At 36.1% G+C, this 24,227-nt stretch overlaps 1 protein-coding gene across 2 annotated transcripts in view; it reads right to left on the bottom strand.

Annotated features, from left to right (window-relative positions):
• Window positions 1-16,953, bottom strand: part of LOC114052418 (zinc finger protein 474-like) — a 71,514-nt gene extending 54,561 nt beyond the window's left edge. The window contains exon 1 of one of the 2 annotated variants that reach the window (XM_027875010.1): window positions 16,871-16,953. The gene's annotated coding sequence lies outside the window, so the exon portion shown is untranslated. The remainder of the gene's footprint in view (window positions 1-16,870) is intronic. The other variant, XM_027875011.1, reaches the window with a different exon arrangement.
• Window positions 16,954-24,227: the final 7,274 nt, after the last annotated feature.

Genomic DNA, 24,227 nt, shown 5'->3' with positions numbered 1-24,227 from the left:
TTTATTTATTCAGTTGTGCTGTTACATTTTGTTTTTTGTCTTTTGAGAAGCCATGAACTTATTTGAGACAAATATTATTAACTTTTTTGTGTACCACTTAAGGCTAAATGAACCATAGTTTAGAATGTTCTCAAAAGAGAGGTGTATGTTTCCATTGTATTATTGAATAACCATTCTTGCCTAACAAAGACAGAGTATTCTTTGTTCAGTTGTGCTATTTCTTGTTATCGGGCCACTGATATTCAAAACCTTAACCACTACCTCTGTTCAGACAGACTCTGCTAGAGATAGCCCAGGACCTTGAGCCCAAGAGTATTTTTTTGTTGTTGTTGTTTTGAGGCAATTGGGGTTAAGTGACTTGCCTAGGGTCACACAGCCAGTAAGTGTCAAGTGTTTGTTCTGAGGCTGAATTTGAACTCAGGTCCTCTTGACTTCAGAACCAAGGCTCTATCTACTGCACCACCTAGCTGCCCCAAGCCCAAGAGTCTTGAGAAGAGCAATCAATCAATCAATCAAAATTATTAAACACCTATTATGTGCCAGGAACTGTGCTAAGCACCAGGGATACAAAAAGAGACAAAAGACAGTTTCTGCCCTCAAGGAGCATATAATCTAATGGGGAAGACAACATCCAAAATAATATATACAAAAGAAGCTATATATAGGATAACTAGGAAACAATTTAAAAAGGATAACACTAGAATTAAGAGGAGTTGGGGAAGGCTTCCTGTAGAAGTTGGGCCAGTCCTTTCTTCAGTCAAGACCCTGCAGATATCACTGAAGGGAGCAGCAACTACCACCCAAAGGCTGGACAAACCAGTGTAGCTGGCACATTGAAGGGAGGCAGGAGGTAGTACATGCCAGGCAAATCAAAACAATAACGCTATCTCAATTACTGTGTCCTCAGAATCCAATGGAGATAGTCTAGGACTCCGATCTTAGGAGTCTTTAGGAATAGAAGCCCCACCACCACTTCTCACCTCCCACATAAACACCATCAGCCACGCTTCCATCTTGCCACCTCAGACATAATTGATAAACACAAGCACCATGAAGAAAGAGTTCGCTTTCTTCAACATAAACCAACGAAAGCTAACGACCAACTGCAACAGCCTGGCAGGTAACCCCAAGAGCACTGAGAGTGTCTCCACCTTCCAGACTCCTCTTATTTCCACTATATCCCCAGCAGCTAGTGTACTGGGAAGCAATTCCCATGGAGTTATGGAAACCTGAGAAACACAGCGGTTAAATGACTTGCAAGCCAAGATAGGAGGCAGTATCAAGAAGAAGGGGGTGGTTTTTAGTACCAAATATAATAAAGAGATCAAAAATGATGAGGACCAGGATCAGGCCATGTTGTTATTGTTGTTCAGTTGTTTACAATTCTTTGTGACCCCATTTGGGGTTTTCTTGGCAGAGATACTGGAGTGGTTTGCCATTTCCTTCTCCAGCTTATTTTACAGATGAAGAAACAGGCAAACAGGCAGACTTGCCCAGGGTCACACAGCTAGTAAGTGTTCGAGGCCCAATTTGAAGTCCCGTCTTCCTAGCTCCAGGCCTAGCCCTCTATCCACTACACTACCTAGCTGCCCCAGGATCAGGTCAGAGTACAAGTAATTAGGTGTGTGTCAGTTGTATTCTGGTAAATGTTTAACAATTGGCTCTCTGAAAAAAAGTACTATCCTGAATCACTTTTAAGTTTTATCTATGCTACTAAAACTGTATTTATGTTTTCTTAGGTCTACACAACCATCAAAATAAGTGAAGACTTGATTTGCACTGTTTGTTGAATTCTGAGGTATAAATTCTCACAGTGAAAATCCAACAATTAGTTCGAGCTAATTGGTACCAGTACACTCCTGAATTGATAATCATAAAAAAAGAGTAGTTTCCAAAGAAGGGTAGAGGATTATAACTAGACTCCTCCCATTCCTCAAAATTCAATTCAATAAACACAGGCATAACAAAAAGCATGACATGTATATGGGTTTTTTTGGTAACATATTCTTGATTTTCACGAAACAATGTGAAAAGGAGACTGGATTTGGAATTAGACAAGAGAGGTCCAAGTCCCAGGTTTAGCACGTCATCCTAGCTACATAAACCACATACTGTTCACTATACCTTTCTCGACTTCAATTTCCTTCTCTGTGTGAGAGGTGCTTCTTCCTTATTTGGACATTTTGTTTATTGAAAGGGAGAGAAAAATGGACATTTGTGGGAGAAACAATCAGAAAAGCAGCCCCGTGTTACAATGGGTAGAGACACAAAGTTCTGAGGACCTGAAAGGAAGTAGTAACTCAGAGAAATGCATTGAGAGGACCTCATAGCTCCTCAGAGGGAAAAACATTTACTTTTCAGCACAGATGGCCAAGGTTGCTTGCTTCTGAGCAGCTCATTTACATAAAACTATAAAGAACTTTGAGACTGCTAACTAGGAAAAACCATAGGACCTTTGTATTCATTGTAAAAATTACAAATGGCCTATTTTGTGGTTTCTGACAGAAATGTGTTTTTTTTTTTCTTTCTCACCTCAAGAGAGAAGTGAGTCACTTCATACCAAGGGGTTCTTCTTGAGAGGAAGCTGGTTTAACCCAAGCCTAGCTGAGATCTGTTGAGTTGAGGAAGACAAGTTTTGAAGCTCCTGATGGGAACTGATCTCAGACATTTAAGAGCCTTATGATCCTGGGCAAGTCACTTAATCACTCTAAGTTTCTGTTTCCTCATCTGTAAAATGGGTATAATAATAGCACCTAGGGATTGTTGTGAAGAAAAAAATGAGATCATATTCATAAAGCAATTTGCAAACTTTAAAATGCAATATAAATGCTAGCTATTACTGTTATTATAAGATTTAAAGAGGATAGGATTTCTGGATGCTTCTGGGAGTTAATGTGATTGGACAAAAGCTCTGCTATTTGAAAGAGCTGATTGGAGGAAAGGAGAATCCTCTGATGTGTGAAGAGCTGATTGGAGAAAGGAAAGATTGGACTTCTTTACCCTTTACTGCCACCTACAGCTTGAAAAGTGGAAACTCCTCAGAAGTTTGTTTACGTTCTTTATTGCCTTCTGCAGCTTAAGATGGGGAAACCCCTCAGATTCCAATGAGCTAACCTAATTAATTCTCCAAATTCCAGATTTAGGAAAACTATTTCTGTTCTCCAAGCAAGGGAGCAAACCTTAGCAGTTGTGTTTTGGATGTTGGCTTACCCTAAAAGAATAAAAGCAGAATGATTCTGTGTCCAATATTAGCATCTGGCAGAGAAATTGTTTTGCCCAGCAAGAGAGGAAAGAAGCCTAGAAAAGGATCAGTCCCACCCAACAGGTGACACATAGTACAGACTATTCCCTAAGGAGATTAAGACATTAAGGCCTACAGTCCAGAGTTAGGAGTTACCCCAGACACATGGGTTTTTCTATTCATGTACCTACCTGTAAGATTTCTGCATATTTGTGTTTCTTCTCCCCCATAAACATTCCATACATCAATGGAAAAGTAGGACCCAAGTTTATGATTTGACATGTTACGATTAATATTTTTGCTTTCTGGTTTTGTAAATAATTCCTGGTTAAGAGTTAGTGGTATCATATTGACTGCTTTGTTTAAATGTGAAATACACTGGTTGGGGCTTAGGATCTATAGTTATAAGTTAGAAATATACAGCCTCGCCTACAATACAGTTACCCCTAAAACCTTAAAAGTGAGTTGTAGCGGTATGCTATACTCCTTCAGAAAAACTACCTTTTTCAGAGTGAGCACAAGTGAAATAAATGGGCCAGGCTCCAGAGAGAAAGAACCAGGGAAAAGGAAAACAGCACCATCCCCTGTGCTACATATAAAATGAGGTAGTTGGACTAAATGACCTCTAAGGCCTCTTCCACATCTAAATATCTGATCCTACCTATGAAATAGGTACTATAATCCTCATTTTACAAAGGAAGATACTGAGAGATGTGAAGTATACTCAGAGATGGAAGTGATTTGCTTGGGGGTCACAAGGCCAATTAAGTGTCAGAAGAAAAATTTGAACACAGGGTTCTGAGAATAAAAATCCAGCTCTCTAGATGATGTTGCTTCTAAAGGGCAAAATATAAGATTCTTAAGGGTGAGAGGATTCTGGGAAGATGGCAAAGTAGGTCAAAAAATTTCAGACTTTCCAAATTTCTCCAACAGGAAAAAACAAAACATGGCTTCAAATTGAATGTAGAGTGGCAGAAAAAAAAAGTTGAGGTAAAGCAGTTGTCCTCCTAAGACAATTTGAGAGGACCTTGAGAAAGATCTATTTCCAGAAGTAGAGGTTCTGCCTGAGTGAAGTGAAAACATATTCTGGCCTATTCTGCAGAATCAACAAACAGCAAACCCTGGGGGCCGCTGGGGGGAGAAGAAGCCTTGACCTCAGGTACTTTCCCCTCCCAGACAATGTGGGGGTCAGACAACTGAGCAGGGGAAGATTGAAGGATGCTCCACTGTCACAGGACACCAGCCTCAGCTGCATTGACCAGACAGGGTCCCTGGACTGCAGCTGTGGGTAATAAGGAGAGAGCACATGTCTAGTGAGTTCTGTAGAAGAGGGTTAGGGACCTTGCTGGGAACTTGTAGGAGAGATGAGTCCTGGCTTTCAGTTCCAGGAGTGAGGTGAAGTTTGCAGCCACAGGAGGGAGAGGGGTGATGGTGGAGCAAGAGCTTTTGCTAAACAGCATGGCTGGGGGCTCTAGCTGTTCCTTGGGAGTGGAGAGGCAAGGTTGGGCCCCTTGGATAGGGCTCAGAAAATAACAGTAAGAAGGCCCTGAGGCCTGGGGTACCATTCACCACACCTCAGGACTGGAGCTGATTGCAATAATAAGTTGCTAAAGACAAAACAAAACAAAACAAAACAAAAATAAAAATGAGTGAGCAAAGGAGAATGAATCTGACCATAGTCAGCTACTATGAGGATAGAAAAGATCTGGGTTCATATTTAGAGGAAGATAGTGAAGTTAACAAAAGCCACTCCTAATCCAAAATGAGAAATATCAAATGGTCACAAGCCTGAAAAGGGCTTGGAGGAATTTAACTTGGAGGAACTTAAAAAGGACTTCAAAAATCAAAAAAGAGAGACTAAGGAAAAATTAGGGAAAAAATAAGAGCAATACAAGAAAACCAAGAAAATTATGAAAAGAAAGTTAAGCAACTGGAAAAAGAGATCCAAAAACTTAAAGAAGAAAACAACTCCTTGAAAACTAGAATTGGGCAAGGTGGAAGATAATGATATTATAAGACATCAAGAAATAATACAAAATCAAAATAATGAAAAAATAGAAGAGAATGTGAAAGCAAATGATCTGGAGAATAACAGATTGAGGGGAGACAATATAAGAATGGTTGTGGGCTACCTGAAAGTTATGACCAAAAAAAAAAGATTCTTGATACAATATTGCAAGAAATTATGAAGGAAAAATTGATCTAAAGTTTTAGAAAGAGAGGGTAGAGTAGAAAGAGAAAAAATCCCCCAGTCATCACCTGAAAGATATCGCAGGATGAAATTATAGCCAAGTTTCAAAGCTCCCAGGTTAAGGAGAAAAATACTACAAACAACAAGATAAAAAATTTTAATACTGCGGTGCTACAATAAGGACCACACAAGACCCAGCACCATGTACATTAAAAGACTATAGGTCTTGGAACATGATATTTCAAAAAGCAAAAGAGTTCTTACCCAGAAAAGTTGAGTATAATCCTAAATGAAAAAAAGAACACTCAATGAACTGAAAGACTTTCAAGTGTTTGTGACAAAAATATCAGAACTCAATGGAAAATTTGACATATAAGATTCAGGAGAAACATATGGTAAACATTAGAGACTAAATATAAAGCACTTAATAAGATCAAACTATTTATGTCTTATATGTGAAAATATTATCAATACTCTTAGGACTGTCATTATTAACTGGGTAGTTTGAAAGAAGGGTTTGGACTGAGCTGAATAAGATGGGTTGCTTAAAAAAAACCAAGAGAAATACTGTGTAGGGAGAAATTATACAAATGAGGTGTGGAAGGAAGAACTGATATAGAAGAAGTAAGAGGGGTTGGAGGGTTGGTAGTACTGGAACCTTATCTTCATCAGTACTGGGTTAAAGAGGGAACAACATATACATTTAGAAAGGTATTAAATCTTCTAAATTTATAGGGAGGGACTTATAGAAAGTGTATAGATTAAGAATGAAGAGCATGAGAGGAGAGGATAAGGGAGGGAGTACAGGGGTGGGTATAATAAGGAATCAGAGGGCAAGGTAGTGGTAGGAAGTAAATTAGATATATGAGGAGGGACAGGGTAAACAGGGTGGGAAGGATAAAAAATGAAGAAAAATAAGACAGAGAGAAATATACAATTAATAACTATAACTTTGAATGTGAATGGAATGAATTTAACCATACAATGGAAATGGACAGCAGAATAGATTAAAAATTAGAATCTGATATGTTGTTTAGAAGAAACACAAATAAAAATGAAAGATACACACAGAATTAAAATAAAGGGCAGGAGTAGAATGTATTATACTTCAGCTAACATTAAAGAAAACAGGGGTAGCAATCATGATCTCAAAATTAAAGCTAAAATATATTTAATTTAAAAGATAAACAGGTAAACAACACTAAGTGTCATCAGTATTATTCAATATTGTTTTAGAATAGCAATAAAAGAAGCAATATAGCTTTATAGCAATAGCAATAAAAGAAGAAAAAAATTGAAGGAATCAGAATGCGAAATAAGAAAGTAAACTATCTTTTTGCAGATGATTTGATGATATGTTGGGAAAATCCTAAATATTCTTCTAAAAAATTAATGAAACAGTGAGCAATTTTAGCAAATTAGTAGTATGTAAAATAAATCGACATAAATTATCAGCATTTTTATATATCACCAACAAAACCCTGCAAGAAGAGATAGCAAAAGATAACCTATTTAAAATAACTGTAGGTGGTATAACATACCTGAGGGTATATCTGCCAAAACAGACCCAGGAACTACATGAACATAATTATAAAATAGTCTTTATACAAATAAAATCAGATTTAAATAATTGGAGAAATATTAATTGTTCATAGTTGGCAAAGCCAATATAATAAAAGTGACAATTTTACCTATTTATTCAATGCCAACCCAATTGAATTACTAAAAAAAAAATTTTACTGAGTTAGATAAAATAGTAACAAAATTCATTTGGAAGAACAAAGGTCAAGAATTTCAAAGAAACTAATGAAAAAATGTAAAGGAAGGAAGTTCAGCAGTACCAGACCTCAAACTATTATAAGGCAACAAATATCAAAACTATCTGGTACTGGCTAAGAAATAGAAAGGTGTATCAGTGGAACAGAGTAGATATACAATACACAGCAATAAAGGATTATAATAACCTTGGGTTTGACAAATGTAAAGACTTGAGTTTTGGGGATAAGAATTCACTATTTGGTAAAAAAAAAATTGTTGGGAAAACTAGAAAGCAGTCTGACAGAAATTGGACATAGACCAATATCTTGATATTGGTCTAATACCAAGATAAGGTCAAAATGGATACATGACCTAGATATAAACAAAGATATAACAAGGAAATCAGAAGAACATGGAACACATTACCTATCAGACTCATGGACAAGAGGACAATTTATGAATAAACAAGAGATAGAGAGCATTGAGGTATAAAGTAGATAAATTTGATTATATTAAATTTTAAAGTTCTTGTATAAACAAAATCAATGTAGTCAAGATTAGAACAAAAGCAGAAAACTGGGAGGGGGGAAATTTTCATAGGCAATCTCTCAGATAAAAGTCTCATTTCTCAAACATACAAAGAACTTTGTTAAATTTATAAGAATATGAGTCATTCCCCAATTGGTAAATGATCAAGGATATGAACAGGCAGTTTTTTGATAAAGAAATCAAAACCATATATGGTTATATGAAAAAATGCTCTAAATCATTATTGATGAGAAAAATACAAATTAAAACAACTTTGAGATATCATCTTACACCTATCAGATCGGTTAAAATGATAGATGCCCTTCAATTGGGGAATGGATAAACAAGTTATGTTATATGATTGTGATGGAATACTACTGCCCTAAAAGAAATGATTAGCTAATTGATTTTAGAAAAATACGGAAAGACTTGGACCTAAGAAAGAAGATGCTATGCACCTCCAGAGAAAGAACTCATAAATAGAAGTATATATAGTATGGTCTTGTATATATGTATATGTGTGTCTATATTTATGTGTGTATGTGTATGAATGTATATATGCATATATGTGTGCACATTTATACAAATATATTTGTGTTTATGTAGCCTTCTCTAGGGTGGGGAAAGGGGAGAAAGAAAAAAATAAAAAGTGCACAATAGAGAAAAAAAGAAAACATAGAAGGAAGCGCAGAAAAGCTGGGTAAGTTTGAAAACAATGTGTAGCATTTATTACATAGTTTTTGAAAAAAGTCAACAGTCTTAAATGGAAATTCATGGTTTCATATTGAATCCTCACTTTATATTCTGCTGTGTACATGGAAGTGTTCTTTTTTTCTTTTCTTATTTTGTATTTAAGTTTAAAATCAATAAAAATTTTAAAAAAGATTCTTAAGGGCATTGAATGTCTCACTTTTCTATTTATATACCAAGCACCTAGCACAGTTTCTGGCATGTATTTAATTGCTGCTTGACTCATTTGATTTATTGAATGTGTAGTAAACCAATTACTTTAGACTAACCTTACTAGTAGTTTGGTGGTAAATGGAAGGACTTGAGATAAAACAATAGCTAGAGTCAGATAGAGGGAAGATTTGAGATTAGAGTAGAGTAGAGCGTATTTGTAGATGGAGGAGAAAGAGTCAGTGGAGAGCAAGTGATTCAAGATGTGTGAGAGAGAACAATCTATGGAGCCAAGTCTCAGGGGATAGGATAAAATCAAGGGTAAAATGGTAGAAGAATTAACCTTGGAAAGGAAGAGAACCATTTCTTCTGCTCTGACAGGAGAGAAGCAGAAAGATTGGTAAAGACAAGAAGGTTTTGATGTATAGAGAAAAGATGATGAAGACATTCATGATAGATGTCCTACATCATCTCAGTAAAGTAGGAGATCACCTGGCTTTATCTAATCAGGACCAAGAGTAACAGAAAATTGTTAGATTGAATTGTTGGATTATCCACAACCTGTGCCACTGTCTTACTTTACACATAGCAGCAGAAAAGGAAACTGATTATATGTATTATTTTGTAGCTGTTTTCTTATTATTTCTGTATTCCTTGTTACTCATACCTTGTACATTTGACATTTGATACCATTAGTTTTATCACTGGTCCCTTTCTTGGATTTTGTCTTATGTGGATTTATGAGTTAGTTGCTTTTTTTCTTAACTTCTAGGCAGTTTTCTCCTTTGCCCTTTTCTGTTGAAATCCTTCTGATTAGACTTGCAAGACTCCAGGAAAATATATTCTTATCAGCCATGGTTAGATGCACTTCATCCATATTCAGAAGCCATTCATTCCAACACTGTGGTCTAGAAATCCAAATCCCATTTTTTAAATTCATCTTAATGATTTGAACACTTACCAAATCAACCTTTCTCTTTTAAGTCTTTTTAATATCTGATAGGCATTAGTGATGAAAATACCACCTGTGCCCCTAAGATCTTTAGTTATTTGCCTCAGACTTTGTAATCTTTAGGAATGCTTTCTTGTTTCTTTCAGTCTCAAGAGATTGCTCCTGAACTGACCCTTTAAGGAAACAAAGGATTCCAAGAGGTGGATATATTCCAAACATGGAAGAATGGTCAGTGTTATTGTAATTCTGAAATCTTCTGTGATTTCCCCTTCATACTTTTATATCTTCTCCTCACTTCTTTATGTTTTTGTACTTCTTAATGAAATCTATTTTTACCTATTTACTATATTTCCCCTCCTGCTTTCATTTTATTCTCTTAATTTAGAACAGTTTCTCTGTAACACTGCTATCACTTTGTAAAATTAGGTTTTACAATCCAGCACTTGAGATGATCATCATTTCTTTGAATTTTCTGTTAAAGGATAGGTTGCTATGATACCAAGAAAACTGTGATGTCATGTTTATAGTTAAACAGAATAAAAAGTCACTTGGCATGATTAATTGAGAGAGATATTAACCTACTTTTCTACTTTACTTTTTAAAATGATTATTAAAATTCACAAGTATTGCTGAAATCTCTTATGAAAAGATGGTACTATTTAGAGAAATAGTTAAAGAACCAAACACTTAGTTATCACTTGGTATCTTTCCCACACATTCTTAACTGCTAGTGTTCATTTTAATCTATTCCTTATATACACCCCATTGTTGAGCAGAATCCTTCTTTCAACTCACCCAGAAACTTTAGATATAGTCAGACAACTCTTCCAAAGTGTTTGTGAGCAATAGCTATACCTCCTTTTAAAATTTGTAATAATATTCTTCTCTTAATGTTGGACTATTTAATATAAACAGTACTCCAGAATTTGTCAAGAAAAAAATACCAGCATCTTAATTTCCATTAATATCCTTATTTTATAGTATCATATGGTACCTATAAAAACAGATTTTGTGATAGGACAGAGAAATTATAAGTAATTTAAAATATTCGACAGTTTAAATTGCAATAAAATGGTAATTAATTCAGGAATCTCACTCAAAAAATACATACCTAATGGACATATCCCTTCATCCAAGGATTAGGCTTCTAAGGCATATCCTCCAGGGAGATCAAAGATATTGTACAACTAAAGATCCATATACACCCAAATGTTTATAGTAGCAATTTTTGGTATGACGAAGCATTAGAAACAAGGTATAATCCCATTAACGGGGAGTTGGTTAAACTTCGGTAAATGAAAGTAATAGAAATTATAAGAAAAGATGAATATCAAGAATACAGAGAAGCATGAGAAAACTCATATGAACTGATACAAAGCAAAGGAAGCAGAACCAAAAAAAAACAACATATACATAACAATTACAACAATGTCGATGAAAAAAACAATGAATAGAAATCAGTTTTGGGAAGTAGCTCCAAAGAAGAGATACAAGTATGCATCTCTTCTTTTTTTGAAGAAGCAGGCATCTGTGAGTATGAAACTCACACATAATGTCACATTTTGTTGATATATTGATAAGTTTTGTCAAACTGTTTCTCTGTCTGTTTCTATCTCTGTTTCTGTCTCTCTGTCTTCATCTCTGTCTCTGTGTGTCTATGTGTCTCTTTCTTTCTCTCTCTCTCTTTTAATTATTTTTAATGAGAATGTTGTTTCGGGAGAGAGAGAGGAAGAGATATATTGAAAAAAGAAGACATAAAAACAAAATATATCAATTAATTTTTTGAAATGTGATGTTTCCATTACAATGAGACAGCTATGGTTCATGAGCAATGAACTATGAATACTGAATGCATGTGAATAAATTTAATTAGTGGCTTGAGTAAATAATCAGCTATGTTGGCAGATCAAGAAAATAACTGCAAAGGACCAGGCCAATGACAAAGAAAACCAAGAGAAGTAGAAGTAAGCTTTGTCATCTAGTCCAGAACTGCAGAAAAGCACATCCAAAAGTCAACAGAGGCTAGGAAAGTGGTCATACCAGGGAAGCCAACCCAATCTCCAGTAAGCAAATAGAAAGTTGGCATGTTACAGGAGAGGGGATGTGCTAGGGAAGCTAGTAAGAGCCACAGTAAATGGTCCTAAAATCAGCAGGTTCTCTGAACAAGGACACTCCCAAGGTCAGGGGTGGAAGGGGTCATGAGGCAGCCAGAGCTACACTAATAAATACCTGAAACCAGATTCCAGCATACTGATTGTCCCCACAGGTCACTGTGCAGGGAGACAGGGCCTACCCATGAACTATGGAGATAGGACCAACTCAGTCTTTGATCACCTAAATGTTATTGGGGGAAGGAGGGTGGTGCTCACAGGTCAGGGATCAGTGCCATGTTCAACATCTAACTGGGACTTTTTAGGGAAAGAGCAATGGGTAGAACAGCTAATTATTTGGGGATTGTGAAAGGAAGAGAAAGAGATAGGCTAAGATCAGCACCTGTATAGTACCATCAAGACACTGAATCAGAAGACGGGTATCAAGGCAGATCTAGTAGTGTCTAGTAACAGCCACACAGTCCAGAATGACAGTGGCAACAAGAGTGCATGGGAGAGGGCAGCTAGGTGGTATAGTGGATAGAGTACTGGCCCTGGAGTCAGGAGGACCTGAGTTCAAATCCGGCCTCAGACACATAACACTTCCTAGCTATGTGACTCTGGGCAAGTCACTTTACCCCAATTGCCTCACAAAAAAAAAAAAGAGTGCATGGGAGCAGTACCAACCAAGATCAAATACCAAAGTACCAGAGACTAGACCTATCATGAAGTCAAAATCCAAGAACTAAAGTTGAAAACATGAATAAACAAGAATTTCCATGTGTTGAGAGAAGCCAAGGAGATAAACCCAGACAGAATAACTTAAGAATATATAAAGCAGAGCCTCAAAGGAAAAATGGCTTTACTGTACAATCTCTGAGAGTAGCTAAGTAAAATGAAGCAAACACTTGAAAAAATAAAGTTAGAAATGAGATATATGCAGGGAAAAATAGAAAAGAAGGTAAAACTTGTTCAGATAGTGGACTCTGAAAGAGAGAACAGAGCAACTCAAACTTGGTGATTCCATGAGACAATAGGATTAGAACAAAGTCAAAAAACTAAAAATAAATAAATAAATAAATAAAGATGTAAGACACATACAATGAAAAAAAAAACAGAACTGGGAAACAGATTAAAGAGAGGTAGTTTAGGAATAATTGGACTCCATGAAACTATGACACAATAAAAACCTAGAGACCGTATTTCAAGAAATCATAAGACAAAACTTCCTGCACCTTTTAACAAGTTTCATGTGAGGAACAGCAAGCAGGACAGTGTAGCAGGATTGTAAAGTGCTTGGAGGAGAGTAAAGTATAAAAACGACTGGAAAAGTAGAAAGGAGTCAGACTGTGAAGGTCTTTAAATGTCAAATAAAGCATTTTAAACTTTATCCCTACAATAGAGAGCCACTGAGGTTTATTAAATAGGAAAGTGATACGGTCAAATGTATGCCTTAGAATGTTCATTCTTGCAGGTGGATGGAAGATGGATAGGAGTGAGAGGAGACTTCAGGCAGAGAGACCAGTTAGAAGGATATTGTAGGTAAGAGGTGGTGAGGTCCTGAAAGAGGGGTATAGCTATATGAAAGAAGAGGATATTTATGAAAGACGTTATAAAAGCAGAAATGACAAGATTTGACAATTAATTAGATATGTGGAGTGAATGTGAATGAGCAGTGAAGGATGACATCAAGGCTGTAGACCTGAGTGACCAAGATGATGATGACACTATCAATAGCAGCTGGAAAGTTTGGAAGACTGGAGAATTTAAAGGAAAGACAATCTGGTCAGTTTTGTACCTATTGAGTTAAATGCCTACTGGACACTCAATTCAAGATATCCAAGAGGCAGCTGGTGATCTGGGAATCATCTACATAAAGTTAATAATTAAACCAACACATGAGAATTGATGAAATAACTGAGTGAGATAGTATAGTGGTGGAGGAGGAGAAGGCCCAGTACAATCTTAGGGGAAAACTGACAATAAGTGAATAATGTATGGATGAAGACCCAGCAAAGAATGCTGAGAATGAATAGTTAAACAGATAGAATAAATACACAATTGAAACAGGAGAAAGCAGAGTCATAGAAATCTAGAGAGGAAAGGATGATTGACAGTGTTGAAGGCCACTGAGAGGTCAAGAAGGATGAGAACTGAGAAAAGACCATTAGATTAGGGAAATAAGAGATTCATGATAAATTTGGAGAGAGCAGTATCAGTTGAGTAAGGCTGGAACCTAACTTGTAGAGAGTTTAGAAATGATGGAGGGGGTAAAAAGTCTCCAGATGTAGGTAGCTTTCTCAGGTAATTTTTGCTAAGAGTGAGGAAGAGAGATAGAAAATGGTAGTTAGTGGTGATTAAGGGAAAGTTCTGTAAGGATAGGAAAGATATGGGTGTGATTGTAGGCAGGAGAGAAGAAGACAGCAGAGAGGGAAGTACTGAAGGTTAGAGAGTGGGAATAATGGTGGGGGCAATCTGCTGAATATTAGAGAATGGGATAAAGAGTGAATGCAAAGAGGTTTGCCTTAATAAGGAAAAGGACTACCTGTTCATTCAAGACAGGAATGGAGGAAGAGCTAGTGAGAGAAAATGTGAGAAGTAATGTAAGAAGGGAAGGAGGGGAGAAGATAGTGCTTTCAGAGCATGGCCTCATTTTTTGGGGTTAAATACAATAAATCTGGGTGGAATGGTGATAGCTTCTGGTAACTATACCAAGTACAGAGGTATATATATTGCCTTTCACTGGGCAATCATGGACTTTCTCTTCCCGCTATAACCTGAAGACCATCACACTCAAAGCTCTGGCAATATACCTGCTGCCCTCTTTACTCTTCTCTTCTCTGTCATGGTTCATAGGTTTTGGCTACTACCCTGGTTTTATTGGGTGATACTTTTCAAATTTTGAAGGTCTTGGCTGATGCCCTAGTTTGAAGTCACTGTCCTGGTATTCTTCCCTTGATGACCCTGCCTGCCATGATTAAGCCAAGGAGCCTTTTCTCATGCATGAAAATGGTGGGGAAAATTACTTCATATTAAATGGCCCAAATCTTATTAAGCCCCAAACATTGCATTCCCAAACATCAAAACTGTGCATCAAACAATTTTTGGGTCTTCTCCCTGCACCACCCTTAAACTTCCTTCACCATTTGTAAGGTAACCTTCCATTGAAGTTGGGTCCTATGGCTTGACTGTTTTGGTCACATTTAATGCAAAAATAGTTAGTTGTTATTATCCCTTCCCTCGTGAAGAAGCAACTCCTTCTAAACAGCTTGGATAATTGACTGAAATTTTAGAGATTGATAAGAAAGTGGAGTTACAGAGCTTATGAAAGGAATTGTACCCAGTCAGGTAGGATATTTATTTGAGTCTGTACGGCTGCTCTCTCTGATGTTGCTTTTTAATGTACTTTGAGATGGAAAGTCCACTGGAAAAAAACAAATTTGGTTTGTATTTCATTAAAAGTCAACTTAAGGCATATGTATATAGATATATATGTATAATAAAATTTATGTATATATATATATATAAATTGAATTTCTATTTGCATATGGTTGAGAAAATGCTTTTATATGTATTTTCATGACTGTGTAGTTTTTAACCTTCAGAGAGGTGATTGCAGCAGTCAGTCCCTCAGAAATGCCAAATCCCTTGGCATTCTGGAAGGGTTATACTTTCTATAAAGAAGCTAGAAAATACGATGCATAGAAACAATACTGTGAAACAGTACAGTGAAAAGAATAGCTGCTAGGAGTCAAAGGACCTAGATTCTAGTCCTGACTTTTTACTAATCGTTTGATCTTGAGCAAGTCATATAACTTCTATGATCCTTAATTTCCTCATGTTGAAATGGTTATAACAAATCTATTTGCCTACCTCATAGGTTTGTTGTGGGATAAAATGAAATAATATGAGCATTTTAGCTGTAGAATACTATAGGAATATAAGAATTTATTTTTCTTTAAACCATGAAAAACACTGAAATCTGCTACTTCATTATAATGACAGGCTAGCAAAAATTTCAAAGTACTGATTTTTTGTTTGTTTATGAATTACATCTAGGGTTATAAGAATGGGAAGATATTTTATTTTGCTCCAAATTTTTATAAAGGATTTATTTATTTGTTCTTATTTAGAGAAACTAACTTGTTGATATGCAACACTCTACATACATGCTTATTCATAAAATGTGTATTTACATGTATACTGCACATGAAACATCTCTTGTCTAACAGAAATTTGAGGTCTTATCAACCTCAAGTCATATACAGCATATTTGAAAATACTTCTCTATTACTAAGGTTATCTTGCTTGAGAAGAAATTTTAAACTTTTTGTCTCTTTGGCTCTGGCCAACTCCAAAATCTTTCTGGCATCAGAGTACTGGAGAAGTGAGTATATGCATACAATAAGTGGTGAAAGCATGTATTTCCTGACTTAGTCCATCATAACCCCAAAAGAATAGAGTTAAAGGAGGTATCAATCTGCACATTTGTTTTTTATGATTGCTCCAGGTGCAAATACTAAAAACATAATGATGTAGAACAAGAAATTCATAAATAAGACTATCAAATCATTTAAAAAATTATCAGTGAGTACATTTGGTCCTGATAGTACCTTTTCTTTCACAGATAAAATAGTTTATAAACATCTGTCAAAAACATTCTCCTATATCAGATTGAGCACCATTCTTGGGGAGGGAGCAGGGGAGGGAGAGGGAGAAAAATTTAAAACTCAAAAGCTTATGAAAGTGATTGTTGATAAATCAAAATTAATTAATAAAAAATTAAAAACAAAAAAATCTCAATTTATAGTCTTCCCCCCATCCAAGGAATATGATAAAAGTTTATCTCTCAGCATAAAAATTGTTTCTCCATTTTATGCATTAGTATTTAATTTTTTAATTAAATTAATTAAATTTAAGAATGGCTCACATTACCAGCATCAAACAATGAAGTGACTGGATTTTTTTTTACATAATTTTATTTAAGATTTTGGCTTACTGGCTAATTACTTTACTTTGCTTTTCTTGTCTATCTCAAAGAAATATTAAGGATTAAATGGTTATCAAATGACAAGATCAGGTGCTAGAATTTACTAGGAACAAAACTAATCTCTTTTTAGTTCAAAGAAAAATTTAAAACTGAAGGAGACAAAGACAACACAAAAATAACTCATTCTGATAATTTTGGCTTGTGCCGTTGTCTCTCTTACCTTTCAGCCTCAGCCCTTTGCCATAACATACCAGGTCCTGGTACAGTTGGTGAGAGATAGGAACAAAACTACCCAGTTCAAAGACAGAAATCTCCTCTCTCTTAAGACTTTAGAATATTAGCATTTGATACTGCCTGGGTAACAGGAATCTAAGCTCTTTGTCCTCTGGATGTAACCTGGCAACCTGTCAACAAAAAGAATGTGACTGGGTTTTGCAGCCGCTGATTGGACAAGTTTAAAACAAAAATGAAGGAACTAAGCAACAAATAATGAAAATAGGTAGAGGCTGCAACTTTCTCACAAACTAACCTGTAAGACTAACTCCTATATTCTGCCCAAAGGAATAGATGGAAAACAAAATACCAAAGGCTCTTTAGTAGGGAAAGCAAAAGGGAATAGAACGTGCTTCTTTAATAAACAGATTTTTCTTTTGTGTTATTTGCATTAAGATGTTTACTTAATCTCTTTTTCTCTAGAAAAGATCCTTAAAGATCCTCCTTTGTCTAGAAGAACTTAGGTCTAGTTGAGGTGTATGCTACTGGGTCACAAAGCATTAGTTTTGAATAAGTCCAAAATGCAAGTCACACCAAAATATAGGGTTTTTGAAAATGTATATTTTCATTATAAATCTGAATCCATGTTAAAATAAGCAAAAGAAACATGTGTAAAAATATCCACAAAACGATGATTTACTTGATGCAAAAGTTTACTGTTCTTTTTTCCTGTTATGCCAATCAAAAATGGATGACAGAAGTCACCTATAGGGCTGTTAATTCTGTTTAAGTAACTCATGGAACATAAAGTTTAACTGAACTAGGTGACCTCTGAAGGATTTTCTAACTTTAAAGTTTTGTTATTATATTAAATACTCCACAGTATAATTATCTGTAGGTGGAGGTAATCTGGGATAGTGAGTTCACTGATAGAGGAAACTTCTTCTATCAATGTAGGTCAGTACACTCTCTGAATATTAAGGTCTTAAAGAGTTGCCAAGAGCACTGAGAGATTAATTGATTTGTCCAACTATCACACATACAGGTGGGACATGAACCCAGATCTTCCTGACTTCAAAGCCAGCGCCATCCACAACACTACATTGCTTCTCCAGTGAGTAGAAATGATAAGATATCTTACTAAAACTCTTTGCATTCATGTACTTCCTATTCATCTCTTGCTTTCAAAATCCTTCTATTTCTTTAAGGCTTAGTGAAATCCTTCCTGATCTCTTCAACTGAAAACATTGACTTCCCTCTCAATTTTTCCTAGAACATTTTGTCTGGATCTCTCCTTTATCCTCATCATTCCCTAACTTGTCTTACACTTATTGGTACATTACATATCCTTTAGTAGAATGCAAGTTCTTTGAAGGCCGGGCTTGTGTCTTGTCATCCTTCTGTCCCTAGAACTTTCCTTATCTCCCTATATGTTCTTCCCACAAAAGGGTTCAATGTTCAATATGGGTATCACATATGGAATAACTTTTTACTTCCTCCAACACACACACACAGCATCAAAAGACATAACACACAAAGACTTATTGAAACAGACCATTATATCCTTTATACTCCCCCAGAAAAGTAAAATTATTTTTGTCAAACTACTAAAAAAAAATTCCTATTCATATTGGGTTTGTGCCATTTAAGCACCTCACAGAAATATCTTGGAAGATTGGCAAAGGTCTAACATTCTAGGGTTCTCATGGCATGGCTTTCATCCATTAACTGAGAGGTGCTTGCTTCTCTGTAGAGGTTCCTTTCTTCCTTCTCTGGGAAAACATTCTTAGTCTGGGAGGTTTGTGCCCAACTCTTTACTCAGGTACTTTTAAACTCAGTATTACCCAGGGGACAACCCTTAAGTCTAAAAACATCCGTTCTTAGAATCTCTAATCTTTGATTTGGGTTCAGAAAAGGAAATAGAAAAAAAATTCAGCCAGGATTAGGAGGTCCAGTCTCACCTGGGCATTCACAGGCCACTCAAGTCTAGTCTCCTCTCCTATCAGGGCAAGGATTGGTAGAGATCTTCATTAAACCCCTTTTGCCCTCTGGTCTTAAAGTCTACAGGATAAAATAAAGTAGGTAAAACAGCCAACATATTCCCAGATCACTCTTATAGATGACAAAGGAGGTGGACTCTCTGACCAAACTACCTCAATCAACCAATCATAAGGAGGCAGCCTCAACTACTGGCAACCAATCAAAGGAGCTCACTGTATATTTTCTGAACTATATGTTTTGCCTTCTCAGTAATCTCTTCAAGGTGATTGGTGGTGTTATCAAATTGAACAAGTGCCTTTCTGATTACTCTCAATACATAAATTTATAACATGTTTTACATTGATTACATTTTAGCTATAGCTGTGAACATAACACATACCCCCTCCCAACCTGGTAATATGTAGCCTAGTATTTTCGACATAGTACATTTTAAAATGTTTTTTAATTGAATTTAACTCAAGCCCTCTAAATGAAAAGACTTGTTTGTTCGTTGTTAGTTTATCAAAGCACTCTACTCCTCTATTAAAACTAGCTGTCTTTAACAAACTTGTGAGATGAAAGATTTCCTTAGAATCAATTGTCTAATGAGTTTTAAAAAGAACTTCTGCACACTTTCACACAGACACAATCTACTCAGGTATTGAAAATGGGACTGATAAACAGCATGCAGAGGAAAAAAAGTAGGTCCTGGACCCAAAGACTATCCCCAGAAAAACATCATTCAATCATTAAGTTCCACACAAAGGCAGGTAGTCGTATTTAAAGCTTTACCCACATGAGGCTCCTGCCAAGAGCTCTTAACCCTGACCTGGAGTGACTGCTTTCAGGAGTTTAGAAAATAACACAGGCTTAGAGCAACCTGAGCATTTGTTAGCTTGGTAACAAGGGATGCTTCAGGGCTCTTGCTGTCCCTTCAGAGTAGCTGCCAAGCATTCCCTCAAGTGTGTCTCAGTAACTAGCTTTGGGAAAATGGCCTCTGTGTTAGTTTCTGAGTTGAGAACCCAGTTGAAATTAATAGGTTTGGAGTTTCAGCATAAGTTGAACCTTTTGGTTCAAGTTTATTTGGTCTTGACAAACATGCCTTCCTGTTTTCAAAGGAGAAAAGGCTTTAAAGATTTCTTCTTTTTTTTTTAAAGAAAAGCTCAAAAGGCATCTTAGACATCAAATAGCTCTTACAACACAACCTTTTGATGATTTCAGTGTAAATGAAGCAGAAACATATGGATTCCATTTCCAGAAATTACACATGGTCCCCAAAATTAAGGGAAAATGTGCTCAGCACAATATCTTCTGGGCGTTGTGGAGCCCCAAACATCAGAAGAAGAGTTGGAAGCTGATGAATCCAGTATATTTACCCATCTCTATTTATAACACTGGCAAAATGCTCTTGATTCATGAAGGCTCCTAAGCAGCTCACATCTGTTGGTTGGGCAACAAGCAGCAACAACTTCCAAGATAACTATGCTCAGGTCCTTCTGAGCTCAATCTGAGAACAAGGACCCCATAGCCTTTGTTCAATTAGTTCTCCAATAGAACTGGTTTTATTTACTGCTATTGATAAAACCCTGGGTTATTATAGCTGGGAGGGATGTTAGAGATTTCTTACCAGGGATTCTTAATCTGAGGTCTGGGAACTTGCTTTAAAAATATTTTGATAACTGTATTTTAATATAATTGACTTCCTTTGTAATCCTGTGTGTTTTATTTTATTCATTTAAAAACATTTTTTTTCCTGAGAAAAGGTCCATAGGATTCACAGACTTCAAAAAGAGTACACAACACCGAAAACATTTAGGAACTCCTCACTAGTCCAACTCCCTCATTTTATAGATGAGGAAGTAGAAATGATTTTAAGCAGCAATTCACCACTTAATCCTATTTGTATCATTTGTGAGACAATTCCTGAATTTCTTCTACTTCCCAAGATATCATGAAGAATCTTTTGACTTAATACAATACTTTAAAGAGCCCAACACAGTAGGATGTTTCATCAGCAGATCAGAACCCACATTCTGACTCACAAATATACCTCTGTTCTCACTGAGAAATTCCAGGCTATTTTTACCTTTCACAAAACTGTGGCTGTTGTATCTGTGTTCCACACTAAACTTTTTGTTAAAGGAATAAATCAGATTGGTTTTATGGAATAAAAGACATGTTGTTGTCGTTTTTCCCTATGGTCTGTCTCATTGATGCAGTGTTACTGGTATTATTCCATGAATCTGTTCTAAGCCTACACAAAGCCATGTGAGATTTTTTCCCCCAGTGAGCAGAAGTACAAAGTTGACATTATTGAAGTTTAATAAAAACAAATTGACAGGATAATTGACTCTCTTCAAAATAATTACAGAGAATTATACCATTTTAAAGTTGAAAGGGACTGTGTAATTTCTCCTTTCTGTCTATCTAAAATGAGGTTCAATATTTTCAACCTTCATGAGAAGTTTCCTCTTCAGCAAGGCAATTAGTTTTCCAAGAGGTGATCTTTGGGTCAATTCTGAAATGTCTACAATATGACTTGAAAAAAAATTTATTGCTTTTAAACTCCAAGGTACTCAAAAGTCTGTATCATTGTACAGAACATCTTTCAGTAAACTAAAAGACAATAAATCCACTTAGAAATCCTCACTTTAGAAAATAACAACTCTACCCAACCCTCTCCCTCCATAGCACCACACCATCCGTCCCTTTTGTCTCCTTTTCAGATTCCTTTTGTCTTTCCCACACCATAAATATAAGTGTTATTTTAGGTAGTTTTAAACTTTCTTCTTTACTCTGTATACTATCTATTTAGATAATCTCGTCCATTTCTATGATCTCATTTGTCATTCTATATGAGTGACTCCCAAATTTATACTCAGTTTTTTCTCTCAAGCTCAGTCCTACATTTACCAGGTGCTGGACATCTCTACCTGGATATTCTGCCAAATATTTGAAACTCAATATGTCAAAAATTAACCTCGTCATCTATTCCCCCCAAAACTCTGTTATTCCTTCCTTCTTTTAATGGCACATGTTCTTAGTCACTCCTGCTTAAAACCTCAGAGTTTTCTTTAATACTTCCCACTTCCTCACCTCCCCACACCCAAATTCAATCAATTGCCACATCCTGTGAGTAATAATTTCTTACTATCTCTCAAATCTGGCTCTTTCATTCTACTTAGACTGCACCCAACTCTTTTAAGGTTGTGTTACTTCTTGTCTGGATTATTACAATAATCAATAAATCAAGCATTTATTAAAAACCTAGTATGTGTGAGGCAATATGATTGTTACTGGGGATTCAGAAACAAAAATGAAATAGTCCCTTCAAGGAACATAAATGATGTTGAAGAAAATATTCAAAATAAATATAAATGGAGGGAGGAGGGCACTAGAAACTGGAAGGATAAGGAAGGGTTCATGCAGAAGGTGCCCTTTAAATAGAATTTTAAAATAAACAATAGATTCTAAGAGGTGGGGATGAGGCGGAAATTAATTCTAAGCGTAGGAGGCATCCATCTAGTATAAAGGCACAAAGATGAGAGATAGAGTGTCATGTGTGAAGAACAATAAGATGGCCAGTTTTACTGGACCATGGATGTAGGAAGGAAAGTAATAAACAATAAAGTTGAGCTCAAAAAGTGAAGGGATCTGAAAGCTTACATAGGAATTTATATTTGATCCTAGAAGCACCAGGAAGCCACTACAGTTTATTGAGAAGGGTGCAGAAAGAAAATTGCTTTGGTATCTGTGGGGAGGACAGATTTTTAAGGGGAAAGATTACAATCAAGGAGACCAATTAGGAGGTTACTGCAATGGTACAATCAGAACCTGAAGTAGGGTGGTGACTATGTGAATAGAGAAGAGAGGATGGATTTGAGATATATTGTTAAGGTAGAAACAACAGAACAACAAACAACAGAACAACAAATTTCTTTTCTGCATAAAATTAACACATTAAAGATCTTGGACAAGCCAGGCCTCCTTATATAAACTATCCAATCCCTCTAGCAACTATGTGGAAGGGATCACAGAAATACAAATTATAAATAAAACTGAAAATTAAATGTAATTAAACTCCTCTATCCAAAAGAAAACTGTATCAAAAGATAGCCAGAAACTTGCAGAGGTTGATAGAAAGGTCACACCAAGGAAACCAGTTGTACAGCTCAGGAAAAAAAAAAGACCATAAGCAGTTAGGGGTGAGGAGAGAAGCCACACTAGGTTAAACTGGTGTGAACTCATGCAAATAAATGTAAAGTCATAAATCAGTCTGAGAAGGGGGACCAAAAACCAGCACAAGGTTCAATAATAAGGAACCAGAAGCTATGTCCAGGTGGAAACACCCTGGAATATCAAAACCAAAATCCAGAGTAGTCAAGAACAAAAAGATTACGTAGGTAGCCAGTAAGAAAGAGTTCAAATACGGAGGAACCACAATCAGGATCATAAAAAGACACAACAGTCACAACTTTAAAGCAAAGGACATCTTAGAATATATTCCAAAAGGCAAAAGATAAAGAATTCACTCAATAATAACTTACTCTAGGCAGCTAGGTGGCACAGTGGATAGAGCACCGGCCCTGAAGTCAGGAGTACCTGAGTTCAAATCCGGCCTCAGACCGAACACTTGACACTTACTAGCTGTGTGACCCTGGGCAAGTCACTTAATCCCAATTGCCTAACCAAAAAAAAAAAAAAAAAGAATAACTTACTCTGCAAAGCTGGGTATAATAATAAAAGGGGAAGATGAACCATTAATATAAATGAATCCTATCCAGCATTTAGATGAAAAGAACAGATGAGAAGAAAATTAAATGATTATAATTATTTACATTCAAATGGATGGGGAGAAGAGACAAGTGTCACTTTAGAATCATATTATTTTTCAAAGGTGACAGAGGGACTTCAGTAAGATAAACACAGGGTCTAAATGTGATTTCCTCCTGTCTTTTTGGTTTTAAGAGAAGAAATAAATTGGAGGAATAAAGGAATACACTAGGGAAGGAATAAAAGAAGTAAAGGAACATTATTTCACATAAAGGATATGGAGGAGGGAGATGTAAACAAGAGGAAAGGGTAGGAGGAATGGATATGTCATGGCTTTATAGTAATGATAGCAGCTAGCATTTATACAGCACTTTGACATTTAAAAAGTGCTTTGTGTATGTTATTACATTTGATCTTAACAATATCTCATGGAGGTGGGTGACAGTATTATTCCCACTTTACAGAAGAAGAAACTAAGGCCAAGAGAGATTAAGTGATTTGCCCAGGATCACATGACTAGTAAGTGTCTGAGGCAGGTTTCAAACTTGAGTCTTCCCAGTTCAGCACTTTTTATTCTTATCTGAAAAAGACAAGGGAAGAATGAACACAGA

Source organism: Vombatus ursinus, unplaced genomic scaffold (assembly GCF_900497805.2).
Source record: "Vombatus ursinus unplaced genomic scaffold, bare-nosed wombat genome assembly UNPS02014807.1, whole genome shotgun sequence".
NCBI classification, from domain to species: Eukaryota; Metazoa; Chordata; class Mammalia; order Diprotodontia; family Vombatidae; genus Vombatus; species Vombatus ursinus.
The sequence above is the reverse complement of the archived record's forward strand: the minus strand, read 5'-3'. Positions and strand labels throughout refer to the sequence as shown.